This window comes from Ciconia boyciana, chromosome 5 (assembly GCF_034638445.1).
Source record: "Ciconia boyciana chromosome 5, ASM3463844v1, whole genome shotgun sequence".
In the NCBI taxonomy this organism is placed as follows: domain Eukaryota; kingdom Metazoa; phylum Chordata; class Aves; order Ciconiiformes; family Ciconiidae; genus Ciconia; species Ciconia boyciana.
The window spans coordinates 38,179,376-38,206,783 of record NC_132938.1 but is presented as its reverse complement, the minus strand read 5'-3'; the positions used below and the strand labels follow the sequence as shown (position 1 = coordinate 38,206,783).

The following is a 27,408-nucleotide window of genomic DNA, read 5'->3' as shown; positions in this document are numbered from 1 at the left end:
TATTGCAAGTATGAGAGAGCATTGAGAGGAATGTGAGGTGGACAAAGCTGTGGAAAAAAGTCTGGAGCTTAAGGAAGGTGGATTTGGGTCTGACATGTGTGAACCAGAGGGGATGTACATGGGGAGAGCTAGTGAATGCCCCCAGGGAAGCTGGCTGAGTGATCACTGATTTAGTCTGATGTCCAAACAGAAAAAATAAAGAGGAGGAGACGACTGTTTCAAGTAGAACTGAAACAGAATAATGGAGAGGTTTAAAGTGACCAGGGAAAAAGAGTGGAAATCAGTTTGCTAATGCAAACATTTTTCTTTTCAAGTCAAAAATGAAAAGTCTTCCTTCATTTCCAGTTTGCTACACTTTGTTTGGAATTTTGCTTTCAAGTTGGTTTTTTTCCCTAAGAAAGGCGTTTCAAACTGAAATTTGATATTATTTATTTTATTATTATTCTAACATATTCAAAAGTTAAGCATTTCATTTTCAAAATGTTGACCTAGAAAAAAAATCCAATACTTAATATCTTTTTCATTTAAAATAAACTGATAGCTGAAACTGAGTAGAAAGAGAAAAGGGAGATTTTCCCTTCACTTAGTCTACAGAGAAACTAGGTACCAATCATACAAATTTGTTAGTTGATAAAGATTTGACAACCAAAGGGTAAAACTTCTGAGTACTTACTGTGAAAGCTAATGTTTATCCATATAATACGTTTTTCATTTTCATGGGGTTTTGCTCAGAAGCTATAAGAAAGTAAATTAATACTAAAATTTGCAAAACTATATTCTACAAGTAAGGAAGTAGCAAAATGTGGGGTCCCTGTGAAATATTATTTCTGTGGTGGTGTTACATGGTTTAATTAAATGATCGCTTCGTGCACAGAGTGGCCCTCCTGTAGAAATGAATCACCAGTTTGTACCGAATGGGCTTTCCTTAGAACCCATTCTTCTCTAGTTGAAAAATATGAATACGTGTTTGTGATGGATTGCAAGGCAAAAGGTGATTTTGTAGTTAGGGAACATTACATGTCACCTGAAGAACCGAGCAATCAGTTTGCCTCTGCTACAGAATTTTTAATGTGATTCTGGGCAAGTCTCTCAAGCCCAAATGTTCACAGCTGGCTCTACTTCTGGGTTAGGTATTCTCTAGAAACTTCTACAGTGCTATGCGGTGCAACGGTCTCTGTCTTAAGCCTCCTTGTGTATTCCAGATTAGGCACCCAAAATTTCTAGACTAGTCAGACAATTTTAGAGCTTTAACTCTAGGCCCCAATAGGTTTATTTCCAGTGTAAAATACTAAGAAGTCATGCCCTCAGTACCACAGAACTGCCTACGACAGAACTGATAACGTTTTTATTCAGTGCATCATTCTAGTGGCACGTAGTAAGAAAGATCAGGCAAAATCTATTGATTGTAGGAGATAAAAATGCATAGTGATTAACTACCTTTCCTCTAAATAGGACGGCCTCTACAAAAACTAAGTATTTGATCATCAAAGAGAATATCCTTACATCTAAAAGCAGGATACTGAATTACACTTACACGGGCAGCCTTGATTATTGATGGCATTGGCTGATTTTTGATGGGTTGATATAGCAACCTCATTGCTCTTTGCATACCACTTCCCATTTTAATGTGGGAAGCGTGTTAAAATAGTCCAATATTAGTTAATACGTGTTAAAATAGTCCAATATTTACAGGAGGATTAACACATGCAGATGCACCTCTTTAAGCCAAGTAGGACTTACACATACAGAAAACACAGAAAAATGAGAAATATTATCAGCATAGACATGGAACCTATTATCAAATTACCAAAGGAAGCGGTGTGTGAATTTGATTATTGCCAATGTTGTTACTTATTTGTATTGCCATGGCTTCGATGAGTGCTCAGACTGTGAGAGACACGCTGCGTTAGACGTAGCATAAATGGAAAAGACTTTTCCTGCTTCCAGAGAACTTACTATCTAAGCATAAAACAAAAGCAACAAGCTAATGGCGGCACACAGCAGCACCAGGAGTATGGGTCAGCACAATCACAAATACTGTCCAAGCTTGTTGAAGGTATCACGGGAAAGAAAATCTCTGAGAAGCAGTTAGAGAGCAAGTGAGATAGCTAGCTTTGTGGGTTTTACAAAGAATTTCTTCCAAGTGTGAGAGGAATCATGGAAAAAAAAAGCAGAGAGATGCATTTCAAACTTTGAGAGTTGGCAACAGCGACTGGCATCATATGCCAGGCTGACATGGGTGTTGAGCTCTTGACAGTAAGAAAGTGATGACTGGCAGGATGGGAAAGGGCAATGGGAGAATCCTTAAAATGAAGACAAGTAGCTTAAGTTCGGTAGTAGAGAAGAGGCTGCCAGAGGAAGAAAGTGCTATTGCGACGGTGCCTGAAATGGCCAAAGTGGCAGGCTGTGCAAATACAGCCTTTGCAGGAACACTCGGAAAGGTTATAAGCCACATAAAACTGAATCGATAGATTTCTTTAGCTATTCTTTTACTTTCTATGATAGAATTCCTTCTGACAGACATTACAAGTTTATTGTTCTGGGATTATTTTGAGAACTATTTATTTTATAATGGAAAAATATAAATGCAGAGCTCTAGTTTTGCCAGCACATGAGCTATAGATTTCTGCTGATTATTCTCTATGATTTTCCATTTCTTTATGATTAGTGTAAAAACAGAAAAGCTGTATTTTTACAGGATGCATATACAAAGGGTTTCAGTAGTTTTGTTCTAATACCGAGTGTTTTGGAAAGAGGAACTATAGCTGTGTGCTTTAGAAAGCTTCCAAAAAGATTTATGTTGTAAAATGAAGCTGGTTAGAACTATTTCCTTTTCCATTTTGCCTCGTTGCAAGTCCTGTTCCCAAAATAGTGGGACAGCTTTTCTCTGAGTCAGCAAATGTTAGAGCTAGCATTAGTGCTGAACTGGGATTTAGGTTTTCTAAGATTCCACCCTTTTGTCTGAATCTAGGGACTTGCTATGATATCATCAACACATCATAAGTATTCAGTGGTCTGGTGACAATTTTAGCTCTTAAAAAATCCTGCCATTATTCATCTTCTGTTGAAAGCTTTGATGAACACACTATTTCAGATCTAGTCTTGATCCAATGTAATTCAGGAGAAGTAATGCAGAATCAGACATGCTGTGTGCAATTACACGGCCGTGAAATTAGCAACGCAAATGTTGTGCTGATATCGTAGTAGCTGAGAATTAAAAAAATGAAGGTAATGAAAGCAAAAGTGATTTTATTTTGTTTTTCATCCTCCATTCTAGTTCATTTATCTATATTTAAATTTATGAAAAAAAGAACAGAAAGAACTCATGCATGCAGAAGCTATGGGTGTTTCAACATCACCTTAACTAATAAACATAGTATTTAATAGACAGCTGAACGAAAACACAAACAGAAGGTTGAAAGCATATGATGGAAGGGACTACGGCAGTCCAAATTTATATCAGTGCCAAAACTGTCGCCACAGTTGGTGGTTCTCCAGTGCTGAGGTGAGATGTGTAAAAGAGTAGAGAGTCCCACTCAAGCTGCTATGTTTCTGCATGCGCATACGGAAGTCACATTGTTCTGAATACGAGATGAATATCATAGAATCTAAATTTAGGTCACTCTTAAGTGACTGAAATCAATTCTGTTCAGAACTGCTATTTGAGGGCAGAATTATCTGGTAGACAATTCTTTTTGTGTATAATTTTCACTGAAGACATTTGGAGTTTTCCATATATAGTTTCTAGTGATTTAAGAACTCTATATATTCGATTCAATTAATTTCTGTTTCAAAAAAAAAAAAAAAGTCAGTATTTTTAATATGTTGTGAGCTTTTCTCAAGCCAGAAAAAGAAACACATTTGAACAGAAAAGACTTGGAAATCCAGAATGAGGATAATATTTATGTCCTGAAATAGCATAAATGTTAAGTTAAAAAACTGATTTCTCGTCTAGCAAAGTTGATACAAGGGCATCAATATTCACATCTCTGGTAAAGTTTCCAATTGCACTGTCAGTATATATGAATGCTTGTTTTTCTGTGTCAATTCCTTGCTTTTCCTAAATGGAAATCTCTCTAGAGAGGATTGGCTTTCTGCATTATATTTCTTGTAACTTTTTAAAAGGTAATGCTCATAGGTTACGATGCAGTTAACATGCCTGCATATTAACAGAACTCTTGATTATAGTTGCCATAGTACAACCAGTACTATAGTTGCCATAGTACAACCAGATGGAAGGATTAAAAAAACCCCTCTACTTAGTAAACTACCAGAGTTAACCATACTCTTTCGTCTTCGTATCTGGTACCTGGACAGTGGCATGGTTGTAGAGCTGACCTACTCTTTATCTATGTCATTGCTCCACAAAATAGTAGGTAAGAAGTACCCCTGAAGTCTGGAGGAAGGGGAGCATACAGCTTGCTTCCTGACTAGCACCTTCCTTCTTCCTGGGTTCCTTCATCATCAGATTGCTCTGCTTTTCGTAAACAGAAAGAGGACTCCTAAGTCGTTAACAGCATGTGGGGCTCCACATATGATTATACATAGCATAGTACCATACCAATATGGGAAATTAGCATTTTCAGCTCATGCTGTTTCTTTCACACAAGAATCTTGGTTTGAATGCCTAGCAGTATAACCCATTTCAACAACAACAAAAAATTTTAAAAAATATTTCACTAAGAAGTTACATTCCATTGCCATGGAAACAGATGATAAACCCTACAAACAGGGTTCAAATAGGGAATAATGTTTAGGAACACAGGTCCCAAACCAACTGGACTTACATATATTGTTCCTCAATAATAATACACCATTTATATTGCTGTAAGTGAGATGTTCTGAGAATATACGAGAAGCAAGGATTGTAAAAAACATTTATTTTCTCCAGTTAGCTGATATAGTTAGATAATCGACACAAGCTTTCAGATACAGGGCTCCTTCATCAGGATCCTCCATCAGGTATGACAGGAAAGTGTTTCCATTAAAAAATAAGATATCACTTGACAGGGAAAGTGAATATATATATATTTACATATTTTAATTTTATAAAGAAGCACTGGAACATCCAAAGCTTTTGTGAAATCAGGGAGAAAAAGAGCGCTATCTTGAGGCTGGAAAGACCCAAGAAAGTTGTGGACTAATCTGATTTTTTTTATAACATGAAGTTTCATAGAGTCTGCATGTACACAGAGAGGTTGTAGCCCCATGGTAAATGTGTGATGCGCCTCTGTTAGGCTCACTAATCCATCTCTTCTGAGGCAGCTCCTGTGATTCCAAACCTCTGAGCCACTTCAAAGAACTCCTGTTTTAAAAAGTATCAAAGACATGCTGGAAAAAAAAAGTTTTATCCTCTGAATAGAGAACGGTACCTGTCCAGTGGTCCTAAAGAAAAGTAACTGGCAGAGTATTGTATAGAGTAGACAATATTTAGGCCAGGACAAGTACTTAGTTTAGCATTTGCAGCCCCATGACATACCGAGGCCTTTGTACTATTAGAAAAAGAGAGTTCCCTCTGCCAGATACAAATCAGCGCTTGCTTCTGGTGCTGAACATCCACACCGCCATTCAGAAAACAAGAACACCTCTTCCCAACAACCTAGAAAGCACAAGACTCCAACATAAAATAATCTTCACTATCTCATACAAGTATTAACAGAACAAAACAAAAAATTTTAAAAAATTATTTACAATTTTTCTGTGGAAGAAACATGAGATATGCATAAGCCCTTTATAAGCAGAAGAATACCAAGAATAGTTTAACAATCTTCTGCAGAGTACGTGGAATAGTCCAAATACAATAGCTGTTGTAATGGCACTAATTTGGAGCGATCTGCCCACCTCCGTCATGACTGTACTGTTTGTAGTGTATATCTATAAAACCAATGAGCCACAGCATCATGCACTTTCCTTTCTGGAAGACAAGGCACCAGCATGAGTTTTTAAATATATGTGCATGTTTGTTATAAACAACACATACATTAGTGAGGATATTTCAGGATCTTGTGGTGCAGCTTTTCCATGCTAGGGCAAAACGATTAGACTTAAAATTTCTGTTTGTAAGAAAGCCCATATCACCCAGTTCTCCTGTAAATATCTTCAGCTACTATTTATTTTTAGGCTGCTACAATTATGCCATATATGATTTGATTATTAGGGTTAGCAGAACCATGGCTAATGGAATCAGTATCATGGCTACAGCAAGCTTTGTGAATTCTCCCTGCCAGTTTTCTGCATAACTACACTTATGTCACTCAAGCGGCACAGGGGTACTCTAACAATTAATTGTAAACCAGGGGGAAACTTTTAATGGACCTCTTCTTGAGATCTTGTGTTAAAAAAAGGAAAGTTCCCATGAGTGAAGTATAAGTTAGCTTTTCCAGGGGGGAAAAAAGGAATGAATTACATTTCTCTTCTTGTCCTTTAAATGAATAGCATAGTTTGGGTGAAATTATCGGGCAATTGCATGCCTTTTATGCAGATAATGCTATTTGATGAAAGCGGTGTTTTGATCTGCTGAGGATAATACAGATCCAGGGTTGGATTCATTGGTGAGAGTAAAGCTGTCTTCTGTGATAACTTCATCTCAGCATGAGGTCAGACAGGGAAAACTGGGATGGGGGATTAAAAAATGACACAGTCGGAGCAGTATTCAGTTCCCTGCTGTGCTCCTGGCTGCACACTATAGCTTATGTTTCTGATCTGTTATGGTATTGTCTGCTTTTCTCTCCCAGAGCAGAAAGAGATTGCTTAAAACTTTTCTTTTTTCAGCTAGAGGGATTAGTTCAGTGCAGCTTTTTTAATTAAAGAAACTGTATCTTTTCCAGTGTAATTTAAGGCTGTACAAGAAGGCCATCAACATTCATAACTTAGCACTATTACCTGTAACAAAGTCTAGCCATTCCTTTTACATTCAGAACCAGAAATCACTATTAAGAGTTTAGAGAGTTAAAAATTGATAATTGGCCCTGTGATTGAAAGAATCACAGTTAACCACTATCTCCTAAAAGTTTTCTGTGGAGGAACTTCAGACAGCTTTGCTGTTAGTTTATCTGGGCTTTCTTAATTAAATCTCCGTGACATCAGGAGAGTGGTTAAAAAATATTCTGATATGTGGAAATAGACCTAAGCGTATTTTCTCCACAAAAAATATAAAAAAACCCTCAAATATTAAAATGGCATCTATTGAAAATGTCTCTGTAATACCAGGAACTTCCTCTTTAGATCCACATTTGTTTTCACTCAACAGATTTTCTAAAAATATAACTAGTACCTTTATTAATTAGTAATAATATGCAAATAATTGACACATGTTCATGATACCTAACAATGGTCAGTGTGTATGCATGTCTCTAGATGTGTGTTTATTGCATATATGTGCGTGTGGATGTATATCTAGATTCATATATATACACACATAAATATTCATATATAGATAGATATACATCCACACAAACTTATGTATATTTTTCAGCTCAGAGAGTTGAATTTACAGCTCAGTTTAAACAAGGTTAATGGCTAAAACCTTCAAATGTTTCAAATAAGGCCCATATGGTGATCACTTTACAAAGCATACAGGGACTGTGCTTAGGTTGCAACATACACATTTCCAACTAAATTCCATGCCAGATCAATTAGAAACAGTTCTCCTGAGCAGACAGGAACAAACACAGATTGTTACCACTCTGCTGCCTGAACTCTTGTCTTCCAGGAATGAAAGCAGTCATCTTGAATACAACATATTTTACTACCATCAGTCTAAGAAAGTTTTTAAACGAGTAATATTTTAATAAAATCTCTGTTTAGGCACATCAGAGCAATTAACATCCAAATTATCAAAATAAAATAGCAGATCATTGTCCCTCATTAGAGCTTTTAGTTAGAAAGGTATGTTTCCCAGACTGCATTTATTAGTGGTGTCTTCTACTAGGAGAAGGATGTGGCAGGGGAGAAGGAAAAAGGAAAGAAATAGACAACAGAAAAGCACATTTGGTTTCTTTTTTCCTCATTCTGTGTGCTTATCTTTTCTTCAAATAATCTTTTCTGTAGATTTCCTTTATTTGAACAGTTAATTGGTGGAATTTCTTATAATGATTTTTTTTCATACATCTTTCAGCCAGAAAGCTATAAAGGGAAAAAAAATGTTAATTATGGATATGAAGTTTATTTAAAACAAGGCCTCTTTCTTCTTGCAAAAATCATAAATTATGAATAAATGTGACTATTACATAAACCTCCACATGTGCATATAAGGTCTGTATATTGACTTCTGAATCACTATAAATATTCTGCATTCCTCCTGTTAATGGAAAGTATGGATAGTTACCCCCAGCTATAGTTTCCTGGGAAAGTGTTATACCAGCAAACACAAATCTTACATTTTTCATGGCCTCATGTACTAATTGACACTGATGGCAATAACAGCGTTTTGTGATGGCTCCTACTTATGAATACAAGGTGATTAAAATGATTATGTGCTTGATTTTAAGGCCATAAGTTTAGCTCAGCCAGTAGTTCCTAATGCAGTATTAACACCATATGAAAGGCATTTTTGTATTCCAAATCATATGCAAACTCCTTCAGGTTCTTTCCTAAGAACCCAATGAAGAGGGTCAGCAGTTGTGTGCAGCTGAAGTGCATCATCCTCACCAGAGGTCAGCTTCCCATATCGCTTTGTTTTATGCAGTGGAACACAAACTAATGTAGTGGAAAAGCATGACCCCCATTTAAAGGTTGATTGGTATGATAATCAGTACATTTAGTGGCTTCAAAATGAATGTGTGTAAGGCCCTATCTTGCTTTAATTAAGGTAATTAAGACATATTTCCCTCTGCAGACAGCTATTTAATTTTATGGCTTTGTCAGTGATCAGATTAGAATATTTGGTTTACAATTTTACCACAATTCAATACTCGGGGAAAGCGCCTTTCTCGATCTACTTCTGGCAGCAGAGCACACTGGGGTCAAAACGGGCGAGATGGCGCGCCTGTTTCCGCGGAATTTTTACTTTTCAGCTACACGTGTGCCCCAGAGCTCTTCAGTTACCTCTTCGGCGCATCCCTGCGCGCTGGGGCTCCCCCCTGACGGCGCAGCGGCGCGGCCCGGCTCCCTCTCCCCAAAGTTTCCCCGTCCCCAAAGCGGCAGGCGGGGGGGGATGCGGTTTTCGCCCGGGATTACGGCAGAGCGTGGTCACGGCCGGCTCGCCACCTTCTGACCCGGTCCGGCCACCTTCCCTCCCGCCGCGGTTCGCTCTCGGCGCTGCGCGGGGAGCGGCGGGGGCTGCGCGGGGGCTGCGCGGCTCAGCCGCCGGCCGGCTGCCGCCCCGCACGGGCAGCCGGGGCGGGAAGTGAGGCGACTCCGCCGCCTTTCCCAAAGCGAGCACTCGAGCAGCTGCTAACGCGGTCCCTTCCCGGGGCTCGCCCGGGAACAGGAGCCGGGGAGCTAACCGGGCGGAGAACAAATGGGGAGAGTTGCTGCCATGTTAGGATCAGCCAGCAAGACTGATGGAAGAGTCGAAAGGAGCATTTATTTATCTCTTTTAATTAGGATTGTGATTATGAAGTATCCTGGTGCAGGGTAACGTCGCTAGTTGTGTCCCTCACGTAGAGGCAACCCCTACGTAGCTGCACTAAACCGCATCTTGCCGCTTACCCCGAAGGACAATGGGTGCTTAGGAACAATTTCTTCCTCCATGAGCTGTAGATCAAGGAGCTTTGACAACGCAGAGATGTTGAGATCTGTTCTTTTCAGAGACGCGAGTATCCTAAACGGTGCGGAGTCCTGGGAGCAGAAAGTGCTGAAAAGCCTGGCGAAGCCCGAGTTACCGTTCAAGCACGGAAGGACACATTAAGGACACAGTTTAAGAAGTTTGGAAAGAACGTGACAATGTCTTGAATTTGCCTCATCTTTTGGTGTTACTGGTAGATTAGTGCAGAGGCCGGCATGTCTGGCATCAAAGGACGTCCTGCTCTCTGCTTTCGCTAACACCTACCGTCCAAAAAGATTTACTGACAGTCACATTAAAAAAAAAAGTCTCTCGAAGTCGGTAAGGAACGCATATCCTTTTGTTCTTTCTCGACTAAAATAGGCAATCCAACAGAGTAAGGAAGGGCTGGACCGTGATTTTAGAGAGTTTAGTCACATTTAGTAGTTGACATTAGGAAGATACTTTCCTACAAAGCTCTAACCCAAATGTGACTGCACACTTTTTCAAATTAGTTTAAACTCTGAAGGCTGGAATTTAATTAAACTTCGGTAAGCCTGGTAATGCTGTTTCAGTTATGTTCAAGTTAAGAGCACCAAAATAACTTACTCTGAACTTCAAATGTGTATCAGTAAGTAGTTGGTGTTTGTTGTTTATCCGGTGGGCTTTGCACAAGGAAGAAATTATATAATCTTTCTATTTATAATAGAGGAGCATCTTAACTCATTATATTTGGAGGCGGTAAAAAGTTCAAATTAGTACTAGATGAATGGAATTAGCTAAGGTAATGCAAATGGCTGAAGTAGTAGTGCAACAATGTACCACTTCGTATGTTTGCATTTGCGAAATACAATTTTTAATTTTGCGTTAGAGGACTGTAAGCCAAAAGAAGTAAACATATGTAAAGCCCTGACTCTACAAGATGTGCTTTTAGTGTAGCTGAAATGCTCTTTTGTATGCTATGCAACAACAATTATAGCATTTGGCGTAAGTTCAGGGTTAAGATTACCCATGTTTGTCTAGCCATATATGTTTTGTAACAAAGAATTTAGTGCAATTCACATTTTCACACTTCGAGTGCTTTCTTATAAGGACTAAAACCTTTGTAGGATATTTTATTTGAAAGACAAGGTCATGACGATTCCAGTTCTACCTATATCGCCTGGGCACTTATCTGCACAGAACTCTATCTTGAGAGGTCTCTGTGACTCCTACCTTTTAAAATTAAATCCCACCACTTCAGAGTCACCCCCAAAGTCAGTGCAGATTATTCATTTCCATCCCATTGGTTTAGTTTTGGTATCTTCAAAAGAACTTTTCGAAACCTGGATTGAAAAGTAGTTACTTAGTAATATTACATCTTTCCCAGGGATGCAAACAAGTTATTTCCGTTATAAAATACCTGGTTTGTTTTCTGTGTGCTCAATATTATGAAGTACACGTTGGCTGTCCACTTAAAAATGCTTCAAACATTTGTGGCTTTCTGCTACACTTGCTGCACAGCGGTGCCTTGTGAGGCTGGCAGTTTGAGCGTGTGTGTGCGCAGTGCCTGCCCTAATTCTCAAACGCTGATCTCAGCACTGTGGAATCGGTTCCGATACCCAGGGACCTTGCCCCTCAGGTCGAGCCTAGCAAAGTACAAACGCAGCGGAGAGCACGGGGGTGAAACACTGGCGTATGAGATAAAGCTGCTGGACGGACCATAGCTACACCCCTAGCAATGCTGGTCGGTAACACCTGCAGTAACGTTTCTGTGATTAGGAGGCATTTCCAGCCGTTTCGGGTCGGGGAATGTGGGGATTTTCCTTGGGAGCGTTTAAGGTAGCCTAGTCGCGCATCTTTCATTGCAGAGCCGGAGATGTGGCAGATAAATTTAAGTTTGGAAAATCAAAGTACTCCAGCGGGCAGCCAGCTCAGCGTTCAACGCTGCTCATCTGTCTAACTTCCCCGAGCCTTTCGCATCTCGTGTGTGAAACGCCTTTGAGTGTAAAAGGAAAGGACAAAGGCGTAACAAAGAGAGCGGTCCTAGACAGACAGATAGGTAACATCTCAGCGCGTGAAAAGTTACAGCTACTACTTCGAGTCGAGAGGATGCCGAGGAGTCAGGGAGAAAAACACGCAGAAGCGCCGCTGTACGCGAGGGAGAAACGGCTTTAAAAGCAGATGGTTAAGCTGTAATCAGGTCACTCGGCACCGGCTCCCGCCTGACTCCGAAAATTGCCGGAGTGCGGAGGAGAGGCCGGGGCGGGGGGGCTGCGGCCGCCCGTGCCAGGGGCGGGCTGCCGGGCCGGGGAGCCCCGCCGGCACCCACCGGCCTGCCCGGGCGCGGGGCTGCCGGGCGGCCCCACCGCCGCCGTGCCCCGGCTGCCGGCAGCGGGCGAGGTGCCTGGGCGGGCTGGCCGCGGCACCGGCGCTGGAGGGAGCCGCGGATTATGTCCCCAAATTCCTCCCCTCGCCTCATAAAAATAAATAGGTCCCCGCGGAAAACAAAACACGGCGGACGGAAGCGTTCTGCCTCCGCCGGGAGGAGGGAATGCGTAATGAAGCCCTGTAAGTTCATTAGTGTTTGCAATCAGGAGCACGCAGACACCTTCATCAGGGCAGAAAGCTGCGGAGAGCCATTCATCAGCCTGAAGTGCCGCTCGCGGATGACCCCTAAATCACCGCCGCCGTCGTGGATGCACTGATTGGGCACAGCGTGGGAGCCGAGCCGCGCCGTGCCGTGCCACGCCACGGCACTCCACGCGAACCGGGAGGGGGGAGGGCAGAAGGCAAAGGCGCCGCAGCCCGGTGGGTCCCGTCCCGGGGCGGCGCGGGGGAGCGGCGGGGCCCTCGGCCGGGTTCCCCGCGCTACAGCGCAAGTAGGTGCCGGCGGCGGCGGCGGCTCCTCCCCGCGCTCCTCCCCCGCCCGGCACGTTGCCGTGCGCGCACCTTCGCCCTCCCCTCCCGCAACAAGAGGGGCCAAACTCCCTGCCCGCCCCGGCGGGGGAGGAGGCGGGGAAAGTGAACTCCGCGGGGCGCGTAAGCCCCCGCGGCGGGGGGCGCGGACAGCAACTCGTGGCCCTCCCCCCGCCCGGCCCCCGGCCCTCCCCCCGCTCTCTCCCGCCCTCCGCTCCCGCCCGCCCGCCCGCCCGGCCGGCCTGACAAAGTGCCGGTGTGCGCCGCTCTCCCCCGCGCTGCTGCCGGGGCGCGGAGGCGGCGAGGCTCGCAGCGCGCCCGCGGTAAGTGGCGCGTTCCGCTCCCCGCGTCCGCGGGGGCGGCCGGCCGGCAGCGGGGAGCCGCGGCCGTTGCCGCTGCCCTCCCCGCGGCCGAGGGCGGGCGGGTGAGCGGGCTGGGGGCCGGTGCGCGGGGGACGGCGGAGGGTTGCGGCGGCCCGCCCTGCCCTACCCTTCCCTCCCCCTCCTCCCCGCGGTGACACCGCCAGCGGCGGGACCTGCGGCGGGCGGGAGCCGCGGGGCGCCCCGGGACGCGCGGCTGCGGCCGGAGCGCGGCCCCAGGTAGGGCTACGCGGGCGCGGGGGAGCTGGAGGGAGGGGTCGGGGGCGCAACTTGATGTGGAAACTCGGCGGTGCGGTGCGGAGGCGAGCGGGGGGGCTGGCTCAGCCAGCAGCGCTGCGCGGCCTCGGCAGCAACCCGGCTGCGCCCCGCGCTGTGGCGGGAGCGGGGTCGCTCGCCCCGGGGCGCAGCGCGGGCCCCCCCCCCCCCACCCGCGGCGTGTGCGCGCGGCGGGCGTGTGCGCGCTCCCGGCCGCGTGGGGCGGCGGTGGGACTTGCCACCGCAGCAGTTTCGGTGCTTTCCCAAGTCGGCTTCCTCGCTCTCGGAAGATAAATGGAAGTGTCCGTACTTCTGTCTGGGGAGCGTAGCGGCGAGGGCGGAGGTGCGAAAGCTCATCCTAGTAAGTTTATGGTGGGTTTTGAACTTCGTTCGTGTTTACCTCGGGTCCGTGTGCGCGGGGCTCTCCCTCCCTGTGTCTCGTCCTCTGGCAACGTGTTTGTCAAACGGTTGCAGGCGGTGACAGACTACCGGGTGGTCTGCTACTCTGGAAATACTACCGGGTTTTACCTGCTCTGCTGCTAAAGGAGGGGAGTTTGTGAGGAAAACCGTCAAGGATAGCGTCTTCAAGGATTTGTTCAATAAATTGTAGTGCGAATAGCGTTACTATGCAGCGAAAACACACGGTGACCGAAAGAAACTGTATGCCACTGTGCCTTGGGGAGAGAAAGAGGTGGTCTCCCTCATGAAATTACAAACATTTCTGGTATCTGGTGGGTTTTTTCTTGTAGGTGGATGTAGGAAGCAGGTGCGTTGTTCCGTGGGCTTGAAGTTTTATGTTGTGAAGTTGCTTTAAAGCAAAGTAATGTAACAAGATAAAATACCCAAAAAGACATCTTTATGCGCTCGCATGGCGTGAAAAGTTTTAATGGGAGCTATTTCTGTAAGATATCATCTAGTTCTAGGCTAATCTAAATTTTTAGATTTAACATACATTTTGATAAGAAAACTTTAGCAGTTTTATTTTCGTACTTTCTAAATATCATGTGTCCTTTACGTTAAGCCTTCTTAGTTGGTTGCTCGTCTGGTTCTGTTTGGCTGTTACCTGCTGCATTTTATATATACTTCTTCATGCAAAGTATTTTGCATCGTTCTTTTGAAGAGTTACGATAATATTTTGTGGATGCTTATGTCCTAAAATTCAGTCTAGTAAAGAGCATATTGAAGTATAAACATTGCTTGTCTATGGTCAGTTATCTTACAGAAGAGTTAATTGTAAAACACTTAAAGACACTCTCTGATGAAAAATACAGCTGCTCTTCCCTTCTAAAATAATCCAAGTGCTATTCAGAATTATTAATGCATTCATATCTAGGAGATTGGTTTAATATTGTAGATGAGGAAAGATTTTCATGAAGTGTACTTTGATGTAATGTAAGAATGGTTAGGAAGAATGGGCCCTATACGGATATGAATATATACGAAAAATATATCACTTGCATTTGGGGAAAATACAATAGGTTGAGAAAAATAATACTATTTTACAGTTCCTCGCTTTGCTGTTATGAACTTGCTGGGTTATTTTCAGTGGTCTGGTAAATTAGAGGAGGGGAAAAAAGCCAACAGTACTGAAATATTAGATTAAAAAGTGAAATGAGTTTACATGAGTGAACACCGAGATGAAAGATATTGTTTTGGTAGAAGAAATACTTGACCACGCTAAGAAGATTCTTCTGTTTAATATTTATTGGAGGAAACAAATGCAGAATAACATTCATAACCCAGTTAGCAAGTTAAGACTGGTACTTCAGTCAAATCTCTTTGAGCCAGGAGTAATTATTCTCTGTTCAAATGGAAAAGGGAAAAAAGGATTTAGTAATAGAAACTAGATTTAAAGTTACAAATCAATCCACAATAGCAGCTTTTAATAAGCAGCTATTTGATACGAAACCCATAAAATATCAGAAAATGAAATATTAATCAACCTGAAAGTATGTTTTTGTCATCTCCTAGCCCCAACAATTAACAGATTATAGGCTCGGCTCAGTAAGATACCGAGTACCTTTACCTCCAGTTGAAATCAGTGAGCCTTATGCAGACTGATGCCCATGTAGATTGATGCAAAAACTCCCACTGACTTGCATCAGTTTTGGATCGGGCCCAATAAAAACTGAGAGTGCTCAGCAACTTGGAGGATCAGGTGCTGTTTGTGAAGGGGCATTGTGCTATATAGACTTAAAAGAAAACACCAGAGACTTATGCTAAGGCTTCAGGTCAGAAGTACTTTTAATTTTATAGTGATACTGCATTTACTGTACTGAATGCTGCATTTCTGTTACAGAAAACTCATCTCTGTGGCAGTGTACAAAAGAAAATATAAAGTTCTTAAAGAGAAATCTTAAAATATACTTGCATAAGATTTTGAAAAAATGTTGCACTTGTGTAAGACTTAGAGGCAGATTTGAACTGTGGTACTACACATTGGAGATTATTAATCAGATTAACATATGTATATAATATTATTATTCTTTTAAGAATAGCTTTACTGTATAATCTGTTCTATTAAATGAATACATGTTTTAGCAAATGTAGTGGTAACATGACTTCAGCTCCTGCAAGTTTGTGCAGTATCAACTGCACAAAAAATTATCAGAAATAATTTTAGTGTGTTATAGTAAAGAGTTTGGTTTGATGAAATAAATTTTTCTTCCCAGGCTAACTGGTTAAATAAGTAAGTTCTTTCAGGATCCTTGCACGCGATTCTTCTTCATAGGCTGAAAAGTATCTTGTGATCTTAAAATAAATGCTTTAACTTTTTAATAGAGTAGTATTATTTGCAAAGAGTTTTAGCTTGTGGTAAAATATGTCAGAAACCCAAAGTTAGGGTAGGTATCCACACTGTCAGCCGAGCAATTAAAACAAAACAAAACCCTAAACATTGAATTTTCTGGAGGTTACAGAGGCTTTGAAGAGTACTGTTGTAAAAATGTGCTGCTTTAACAACCTTTCCTTTTCTTAGTTCTAAAACTGATTAATTGCTGTGTCTTATAAAACCTGATTTATTTCATACTTTTTTCATACCAAGCATTACCATTATGAAGCTCTCCTTATAATTGAGATTAATGTCTCTGAGCAAAGAAGTGGTTTGGAGGGCTGCATTCATTTTGAGTGCTGTTCTAATCAATTTTAGATACAGCATTTCACAATGTATCAGTCTGCATCCAAACCTGCCTTATTATGTGGAATTAACTTGTTAGTGATTGATAGCAAGCCTGCTCCATCTCCAGAGGTGATTTGTTTCAAAACAAGTGTTACGGCTTCCAAGAGTTTGAGTACAGGGTCAGGCGACTCAAGTGCCCTTTCTGTGGCCTGACTGAAGCTCAACACAGTAGTTAGGAAACAATAGGGTGCTTTTATGAAGAAAAAAAAAACAAAACAAAAACAACCAAAACACAACCTAAAACCCTACACCTGTATTGAATGGTGTTCCTTAAACTGTGGTATTGGTCTTCACATACAGTCTGGAGTGACAGGTATAATGCACAGATAGTGTCCTTGTGCATCCCTATGTACTGTAACAATGCATGTCTGCTAGATTATTTTGTAGAATAGCTTTAGATTTGAAATGAAAACTCATGAGGCTAGTTTCAGATGACAAGGTGTATGTCTACTGCATATTGCCTGCGTAGGTAATGAAAGACGTGCTAATTCTTCTTTTCTCTTTTAAAAGTAGCAAGGATAGTGCTTGTTTCAATATCTACTGAAATATTTGCACATTCCCTCTGTGCACCTTCTGGTCTCAGCTTTGCCACTATTTCATTCTTAACTAATAGTATATGGTCATACGCTACTGCTGAGTGTGATGCATAAATATTTAAAGTTCAGGAAAAACTGATTTCTCGATAGCGAGAGAAAAATAAGTAAAAAAGGCCAAACAAACAAAAAAAGATGAGAAACCTCTGAAAATAGTAAACACTGTTCTAAGAAGATTTATGTGTGTGCATCTATTATCAGGATAGTGATTTCAATCTAAATTGTAGTTACGTATGCATTTCTTGCAAGACATGCTAATTGCATTCAGTAGGTTTTTTAAGTTTGCATATTGAACTAATTACATGAGTCTTTTAGTTAAGCGTGCGTGTAAACAATATACAGAACACTGCAGCTGAAGCACTGCATAAAAATATTTCCGGTCTTATGCAGATCAGAAGCTAATAAAATTAAAAAATGTTTTTTATACCAGGCTGTAAGTGCTCCACACCACTTAGCTCAGTCCTTTGCTGTGGAAGAAACATTTTCAGTACTGGTTCATTTTAATACTGTAACCGAAATAGCTGCTACTGAACTAATACAAAGGGAATAATCTTTTAAATGTCTTATTAAATAGAGACTACAACACAAACTGTGTCTCTGATTACCTTCTTAGATGGAGGTCTGTCTGCATGGTACAACTTTCATCCTACAGTATATTTACTGTATACTTTTTACGCAAAGGTGATGCTTGGATGACACAAGATAGAAAAGTAGTTTAAGCCTGGAACTGTTTTGTGCTGATATACACCATGGGTTTTGCAAAGGAGCGGGCATGCTTTTCAAATTTAGACTGAAAGCCAACATATAAGTTCAAGCCTAGCTGACCTAATTATTTTAAATTTTGCAACTTGTGTCTGTAACAGATTGAGGTTGTTGATACTTGATGTGTAACTTTGTGTCTGTAGAAAAGTTAATTGTAAGCATTAGTGCCTAGAAATACAAAAAGCAGAACAGTAATCTAGAAATTGGAAAGTGCTGTACTAAATTTAGCACTGATCAACGTACCCTGCAAATCCACTGAAATCAGCAAATTACCTGGATTGCTATGTACTACTGAACTGGGAGTCTGTAGCATCTCTTTGTGTTAAAAATCTTTTTCATATATTAAATGTGCATAATATGTTATAGTAGCAACTTTGGTGTAGTTTTACAATAGGCTTTCAGGACTGCAAATGCAATCTTCATGTATAAAAGAAAACAAAACCAGTTTTCAACATGAGAAAAGACGTGTTAAATTATTTTTGTTGACTTTCCTGTTTTTTATTTTTTTAACACACTTCTGGTAAATGTTTCAAATCAGAATCTTAACATGTGTTAGCTATGGATTAAAATTATGTCATAATAGAGTTTCTGTTTCTCTGGGTTTTGTTCATTGTTTTGTGTGTGTGTGTCCCCCGCCCCTTGGCAAAACACTGGAATGATTGCAGAAATTTTTAGTGCAAAACATGTTTGCCAACTTTGTTTACTCTTTCAAGTAATTTATTTTAAAAGGAAGGAGAATATCTTTCTAAAATGACAGTCTAAAATCGATATTCTATAAATACTTTAAATTCAAAATTTAACCTTTACATCTGTATTTTTGCATCTGAATTACAGAAGTGTAAAATAGCGGTTTACAAAAATCTTAACTACAACTTTAATTTTCCTGTGACAGCATAGAAAAATGTTCAGAAAAACAACAAATATCATAAAAGCTCTGTTGGTGTGGAACTTGGAACGCATCGTATTGAAATCAGTAGTGCTGCTGGTGTTATTTTCCAATGTTGTGTTGAATTTCTAGTAGTATTTTTTGACAGCAGTTAAACCAACATACAAAGGAACTAATGTGTCTTATTTCCTTATTTCAGTCTTGACAATTTTAGTGTCTTAAGAAAACTCCTGTCGATGGTAAAATTGGTGAAATATAGATTTAAAATATTTTTCTTGGCAGGGGTTGTAATAGCTGCATGTTAAAATTTTTAGAGGGGAAAAAAATGTAATCAGCACACAATTTACCGTAATACAACAATAGTTTCCTAAATCATAGAAGCCCTTGATACACTTTGTCTGGGTCATGGAGTGGGTGACTGTGTAGTGGTTGAAGAAATCATCATTGCTAATAAGTGGTACTTTAGATTAGCAAATGAAAGACTGCATCGTCCTTCAAAGACCTCATCCATTCTCATTATAATTCTTTGAACGTTTGTCTGACCTTTTTAAAGAAATCCTACTGAAACTTTATGCTTAGAGTGCCACATAAATAAACTGACCAGCACTTGTCTCAAGAAGTTTGTAATCTAATGACAGGAGCAATAATACATCTTTTAACACAAAAATATCAAACGTTACTTGTCACAGCAAATTGTTCATTCATTTACAAATCTCTTTTCCTAATGATGTAATGTTTATGAGACTAATGAGCGCTGAGCAGCTTCATAAAAGTGAATAGTATCACAGTTGTCTAACAAAAATCTAAAGCCAGATTGTATTGCTAACATTTTTCCTCTCAGCTATGTTACCGTCTATACATTCAGAAAGCTTGGGTAGGTGGAGTAGTTTTGTTTTTATGAATGAGAGCGTGAAGGTTTGTGAAGCTACGACATGCTCAGCTAAAGCAAACCAGCATAGCTCTACTCACCTCAGTGAAGACATTGTCATTTACCTTGCAGATGATGAAGTGTAGGGCTTATACTCATGAAATGCTTTCAATTTAGACTTCACTTTAACTGTTCTTTTTTTGTTAACAGTTTGTCTTCCCTGTTATAAAATACATTGCTAATTTGAATAGGCTTTGGTGCCCCTGAAAAGCGCTGTGGCTCAGACATTATTTTCCACGAAGAAAGAAAAAAAATCTCCTTCTGTTAGTGAACTTGGCATAGCAGAAAATAATTCATGTTATTTAAATCAATTTTTCTTAGAAAGACATTCTTTGTTCATGCTACTGAATATATGAAGTACTTGATGTCTCCCTACTCCCCTTAAGAGATATTCTTGATTTCAATGTCAAAAGGTTGCGTGGCGTCATCCAAACCTATGCAACTGGAACCGAGGAAAGATTTGATATTCCAACAAATCAGCTGGTTGAAATTTTGGTTACAAGTTGCGAGCATTTGTGTATTGCTTTAGCAGCAAAGGCAAAGTCATTGGAAGCCTTAACATTCAGGCAGCAGTTACTAAACTGCTGTTTGTTCACAGTTGTTCCCATTTCCGAAGGCAGATACATTATATTTTTTAAGTAATGGTGGAACTTGAGAAATACCAGGTCTCCACGAATGATTGTCTGAGCTTAGACCAAACAAATAAAAACATAGTTGGGAACGCTGAGGAGTTCTAGCTTGCATTTGGTAAGTCAGACTGATAGGTGTTAAGTCTTCAAATTTGATTTCCCTTCATCCATAACTAGTTAGAAAATTAAGACTTTGGGCAACAGAGAGCCCTTTAGCATTACAGTTTCTCATTTTTGTTTTGGGCCTGATTTAAGAGATGACTTCGTGTGTGAGTGAGATTGTATAGATGGTAGGAAGGATTCTTTTTCATACCTTGCTTTGCTGCTTGCAATAGTAATGCACACACCTTTTGAAGATTAGACAATTAAAAATGTAATAATTTGATTTTGATATAAATTGCTGGCAGATGAATGAAAACCTTTTCTGGCAGCTTTTAAAAATATATATGTGTATGTGCATGTGCATTGACCATTGAATACAGTTTGACTTAGTAAGCGCTACAGTACAAAATTATAGGAGGATTCCCCCCCCCCCTCCCCCCCGGTTTGTCTGACAATTGCAGAAGTGTGTGATTTCAGCAGAGGCCAATATGTTGGGAGGTGTCGACAAACCTGAAACACTTAGGGTCTGAGGTCCCATAGTGACATCTCAGTGAATGCTGGGAGCAGAAATGCTCGTCACCTTTCATAAAGTTTTTCAGTCATTTGTGTATTATTAGACCACGAAAGAAGACACGCCTTGTAATGAAATATTCATGTTTGTGGCCTGTTTTCATCTTTCACGTATTTCTTGCAGTCAATAAGAGGTAGCAATCTGTCTAAATGTATGATAACTCAGAAATACTTCTATGAATGACTTAAAGGAAACTTAAAAGTAATAAGTGATCAGAAAAGCTGGGGTTTTATTTTCTCTCTTGAGTGAAGAATATCTCAGAGTAAAAAAGGAATATCAACTCTTACTTGGCATGAAATAGTTATAATTACATTCAGAAATGTTTTAAGTGTCTTAAAAGTGCATAGCCATTTGTATTATTCTTTTGATAATTTTATGTTAATTGTGAAATGATACAGGGTTAATGATACAAAATGTTAGCACTTCTAATGATATGTTTAAGAACAGTGCAGTCATTAAATTCAGTAAACTGAATATGTGGGCCTCATAAATAAATGCTGAATTATAATACAAAACACACCATGACCAAATTAATTAGTGTGTTTAATGTAGTGAATTCCAGCTAGGCTGCATGCAATATGGACGTGTATTTAATTACTAAATTTAATATTAACTGCATAAGTCAACTGTCACTTATTCAGTGCAGAATTAGTAATAGAAATTTAATATCTTCTAGTGTTTTATAGAAGCATTTTTTTTGAAACAAGATGTTTTAACTCTGTTAGAGATTTTAAACATTGTCACTAAAAAAGGGATGCGAGTGGTGATGTTCCTCCCTGCTCTCCCCGTAACATGTCGTCAATAGGAGGTAGAATTCCTGAGGGCCAAAATAACAAATTCATTCAGTCAAAATGGTGACACTCATTCAAATTAATTCAACAATCTAGAGAAGAGCATTTTGCATTTACTTATTTGATGCAAAGTTTTGTGTTGGTTGCTTTGCTGTGATCATTATTGTATCAGATTTTATTTATCCAGGGAGAGTTACAATGCCAGTAGAATCATCTTGATTTTTCATTTGAAAGCCTTATTTTTCAAAGAAAGCAGAAAATACAAGACTATTTTATTTAATTTTTTTTACCTGTGAGTACCTCAGTTTTTCTTCTTAAATTACAAGTATTATGTTTTTATCATGTGAGTTACAGGGCATACAGATTTTCTTGAACTCAGCTTCTGAATTCTTAAGTGTGAGTTTAGGACAAAAATAAGAAATGGGGTGGTTTTGATGTGTTTGTTGTTGAGTCTAATTCTGCAAATCTCTAAATCTATTCAGTTGGTAGTTCCAGGGACTTCAATGAGATTGTGTAGTGAATAAGCATTGTGTCTGTGATCAGTGGAATATAGGCTTAGGCTCATTGCTTTCAGAGGATAGTCTGTTTAAGATGAGGAGAGTTTGAGAATAATCAGCATGTTTTTTCTTCTTTTTTTTTTTCTTGATACTGGATTACACACCCTGCCCATAACCTTTGGTATAAGTCTATCTTTGCATTGCATTTTTTTAGTAAATACTTGACTAGAAATGACTTGATGAACTGTTCATTTTTTACGGAGAGACCATAAAGCACTGAGCGGTCTGACTGCACTCTGCTCCTCAGTCAAACCTTATTGTTGAACATATGGAGGGGTCATTTCCACCCCTCCACCCCCAGCATTTCCAATAAGCAGGTCCAATGACTGTTTATTTGCTGGACCACACAAAAGAGCACATTTGTCCAAAAGGGGGCACGGTGAGGTTATGCCTATACTACCGTATTAAACACTGTGCTGTAACTTTCCCACATGCTGGGACACAATCATCTATATGGCTTAACTCTTAAAGAGCACCCTTATAGCATTTTGATCTGTACCAATTCATGTTCCCCCAAACAATTCTTGGGCATGGTTCTGCAGTTAAGACTGGTGTGCTTGGGACCGTTCCCAAGGAGCGCGTTGCTTCCAGCTTCCTGATTTAGAGGTAAAGACTTTTTACTAGCACAGACCTGATTCAATTAGACCAGCTTTAAGCAGGGTTTTGGACAAGATGACCTCCAGAAGTCCTTTCCAACCTAAATTATGCTGTGATTCCATGCCTGCTGGCTGCATTCCTTGCAATCCTTCTTGGGGATGTCGAATTTACTAGTTGGGCATCACAGCTGAATTCAGTGTTGCCAATGCTAATTCCATTGACCGCATTTGCAAGAATAGTTCAGTTTAATGGGCTCAGAATTAAAATCATAGTATTCCTGTTTTAATCAGTTTTAATGAACTGATGTTACTGTTTTATAACCTGTTGTAGGGCAAGTTTTTATCCACCTTGCTTGTATAAGATAGTTCCTATTAACTCATCAAGAGGATTTGTGGGAGTGGACAAGCACAATGAGGACCCTCTGTGTTAGAAACTTCAAGGTATTCCTTGAAAAGAGCTGTTTTACCTTTGGAAGTCAGCTCTTTTTTTTTTTATACGTTAATCACAAAAAAGAACTGTATTAAAAATTCTTTTTTGAGCACTTATTTCAAACTCTAGAATCATTGTTAGGTGCAGTAAGTTGCCCTGCACTGGAAACTTGATGAAATTAATTCAAATGTTAAGAAAGAAAAAAATAGCTTAATTTTAGTACACATACCTGCTAAGTATTACACAATGCTGACCTGACAGAATTTAAGTTTACTGGTTTATATTAAGTGCACAATAGCTAGCATTACTGTTTATGGGCAACATCATGTGTGGAACCCAGATTAACAGCTTTTTGTTGAGGTTTTTATTATGAGACTGGATTAAAGATGATATCAACTGACTTAATATGAGAATCTCAAATCTGTAGTTTTTTCTAACGTTAATTTTTTTCATGTGGTTTGTGATAGAATGGACAAAAGTAACAAGTTACAAGGCTGTTTTTTTTAACATTAGTGAAATAATAATAAAAAGATTGTTCTCTAACTCCCAACTTTTTGGATGTAAAGAGCCTCTGTTTACATGTAGCACAATGCCTAAACCGAAGCTACATCACCAGATGTCATATTGATGTAAAAACACTCACAATCTATAGATCAGACTTGAAAGCATTTACTTAACATGGAATTGAACAGCAATTAGGTACCTGAACTGAAGCGGTGTGGGCTGTAGTCCACTGAGCACAAGCAGTTAACTGAAACCTAAAGGCAGGTGCCTTATGAAGCACTTTCTCTGCAGTGCTTCAGTTTCATACCCACTCAGCGGAGGAAAAGAAATGAAACAGCCTACAAGGGATCTTGTCTGCCTGAGGTTAGGCACCCAAACAGGCTATCTTTGTGAAGGTCTTTTAGGCATGTCATGACCTTCTCTCCATTGCTTTGAAAGTTGGACACTTACTGCAGTAGTGCTGCTTTGTGAGGTGCCTAAAGCGTAGGCTCAGTTTAGTGATCTAAGCTAAACAGACTGGATTTCATACATACTGCCTCAACCAAAACTGCATCAACAGCTATGAGAGCATCGTAAAAATAGTGTGGATGTTAAGGGTTTCTTTAACTGGAACTAAAATCATTATTTTCAGTTTTGCTTTTTTTCTTAACGTTATAACTGAAATCACATTATAGATATTTCCAAACTGTTGTTTCATCATCAATTTGTAGGTTGAATATTATCACCAGGTCTCAATAAGACCTTGACTTCTACATTAACATACATGAACTGCACATTAGAAACAAATGTGGCTGCAAATATATAGAACTTTTCATGTTTATACATTATTTCATTATAAACAGATTAACTGATAAGCACTGTATCTGCTGCTATTTTGAATATTTTTGCTACATGCAATTAAAAGAATTTTAAATTAGAAAATGTGCAAAAATTGGGTTAAGTGCACTTAACTATTAAAACTCTTCTAGCTCATCGATATTTTCAAAAATGTAGGTAGACAATGGCTGTAGACTTTTTTTCCTCATAACATTACCAACATATTTAGTTTAATTTCATATTCTACAAATCAGAAGTACTAGGGATTCCGAAAGCTTGGTCTTAGTATTTCTTCTTCCTCCTTTACTGTGCCATTTGCATGAGTCTTTCACTCAGCCCTGTTATATTTCTCCTTGATGGCTGAAATCAACTGTTAGATACCAATTTCTACTTCCAGAAGATGGGTGTTATGATTTTTGTGTGGCAAGCACAGGAACTACTTGTTCTTTTGTCTCCTCTATGGCAGTTCATAACTGTCTTAAAAAACAGTAAGGCTTTGGTTTGATTAACTTTTTAAGCTTTCATAAGCTGACAGTACTTCCTTTAAAAATAAAAAAATTGCCATCCTGCACCCTTTACAGCCTGTCCTCCGCTCTGTTGCCCTCTCCCTTGTATAAGCTCAGCTGTTTGCTTGGCCATATACTGAATTCAGAGCAGCGGTACAGCTGAAAAATAACCATTCAGAATCTTGTTTTTATATTATTTATTTTTATTTATTTTTCGCCAGTTTGGTAGGCAGCTCACTGACCCAGTTCAGCAGGCAGCCACAGTGTAGTGGTAGGTGCAGGGCAGGAATATAAGGAGGATAGGGCTGCCTTTTCAGTTTATTATTTTTAAAAAAGGAGTAGCACACCACCTACATTTTCCTGGCTTACTAAATTAAACGCCTACAGGAGAAAAGGAGTTCCTAGAAATGGGTTTGTAACTTATGTTTTTCCTCTCTGTGAATTGCTTTGTTTCATACTCGGCATCACAGCAGAAAACTTTTGGGACTAGGCTAACCAAGAGAAACCATAAATAAAAGAGAGGAAATTGAAATACAAGACTGCCTTCCCCCCACCCACCCCTGCCAACTGTTTGTGTGCATGCATACAGTAGGGCCACATTTTTTAAATATATATATATATACACACTGTTTTATAGAAGGAAAAGCAATGATACTGAGATTCCCTTGCTCTGTAATCGAATTGCAGTCATCCTCCAGGAGTTCAACCAGCAGCAGAAGGGATGTCGTAGCAATCAGCGCTCGTTTACAGAGAACATAAGAGGGCTGATTTCTCTAGACCATGCATTTCTGTATTCAAGGGTTTTTTTTTAAAAAAAACAGATGTTGTCAGTATAGTGTCAATGCTATCAATGCTCCTGTCGGTGGTTTGTGCCTCTCAGAAGTTTTCAAGGAAAGAGTAACCTGGAATTGATTGTTTTGTCTGAGAAACAAACCTGAAAGAGAACCATATTTCATAATGCAGCTTTCCCCCAAAGCCTTTGCTGATCGTTTAGAGCTGGGCTTCAGGGTTGCAAGGAGAGGAGGTGCAGCTATTTATGTAGCTTTTCCCTCAGCCCACCTATTTCTCCTTCCAGACGTGGATATATAAGGGGTTCACGGGGTTTTTCACACTTTAACCCTACCCTTTAGTACCAGCTGATGTGACAGCAGGTAATTCTGCGTCCTGTGATGGACTTACGGTTATGCCTTGTGCAGCCTTGCTGTTTTGAGGCAGCACAGTTCAGTTCCTGTTTTTTTTTCCTGGAGAAGGTCATCATCACTTAGCTATAGGTTATGATGCTGATACTTTTATTTTTCCTGTTGAAGTTGCTCTGCTTCCCATGAAGAGCTTAAAGATTCATTGGATCAGAAGAGGGCAAAGAAGGGGGGATGTGTCATTGCAGCCTGATGCTTAGGGCATGCATCTGAGAAGGGGGAAACTTACAGCTTCCTTTAATCTGCCAGAAGTGTCCTTTTCCTTCATTCCTGCCACTGCCCTGGTGCTGACACAACTACTGGTACGCCTTTGGGCTGAGTCAGAATTTATCTATCTGAAAGATTCCCCCCCCCCCCCCCCCCCGAAGTTAATGTTCCTTTTCCTTTTTTTGAGTTAGTCTTTGCTAGCTCAATTTGTGAACTGTGTTTTGGTGCCACAGTACAGTTGCTAGTGCTGGCAGGCAAGAGGAAGGAATTGGTAGCCAAAGGTGGGAATAAGAAATTGCTAAGAAGGCTGGGAATGCACATTTTAAAGAGATTATATCCGATTAAAGTGAGCATGTAACTATGACATGGGTGCATATATATTAAAAAGCTAGGATGGGCAAAATGTGGGCACTTTCTGCTTGTAAGGGATGTTCCCTACTTCCTAGCCTGAATCTAAGTGTGCGTGTCCCTTTTTGGATCTGACTTTTTTTGTCTTTCTCTGTGGAGGAACGGTTGCCAGTTTGAGCTTTGGGTCAGATTGTGGTCCTGGATCACATGGGGCTGCTTTTGTACATGCAAAGGGAAGAAATAGAAAATGAAAATAATGTGGTGAAGTAAACAGTTCCAAAATTGAATATAGCAGATTAAAAAAAAATTAAAATCCTTATTTCTCATGTTGGCAGCAGCACAGTGTTTCTGATGTAATTCAGCAGATTCTTCTTGTATACATGGGTATCCTGGGCCTGCCCTCTAAAGGCGTGTATGCTTGTCTCCCCCCCAGTAAGAGCAGAATGACTGCTGTCGTTACAGGTTGAAACACAACTGTCACTACAACCCCTTTTCAGTAGTTCATGAATAAACGTTACCAGTGGAGTTTATTAGGTGTGATAAAACCTATGAAGTTTACCCTTATTTTACAG

The 27,408-nt window shown here is 40.2% G+C and overlaps 1 protein-coding gene across 5 annotated transcripts in view; it reads left to right on the top strand.

The window, feature by feature from the left end:
• Nucleotides 1-27,408, top strand: part of TENM3 (teneurin transmembrane protein 3) — a 503,184-nt gene that overhangs the window by 58,224 nt on the left and 417,552 nt on the right. For 2 of the 5 annotated variants that reach the window (XM_072861209.1, XM_072861205.1), the window contains exon 1: nucleotides 12,774-12,924. The exons of 1 other annotated variant lie outside the window; for it this stretch is intronic. The gene's annotated coding sequence lies outside the window, so the exon portion shown is untranslated. Of the gene's footprint in view, nucleotides 1-12,773; nucleotides 12,925-12,964; nucleotides 13,201-27,408 lie in introns of those variants that run through there. 2 more of the 5 variants (XM_072861210.1, XM_072861206.1) reach the window with 2 other exon arrangements.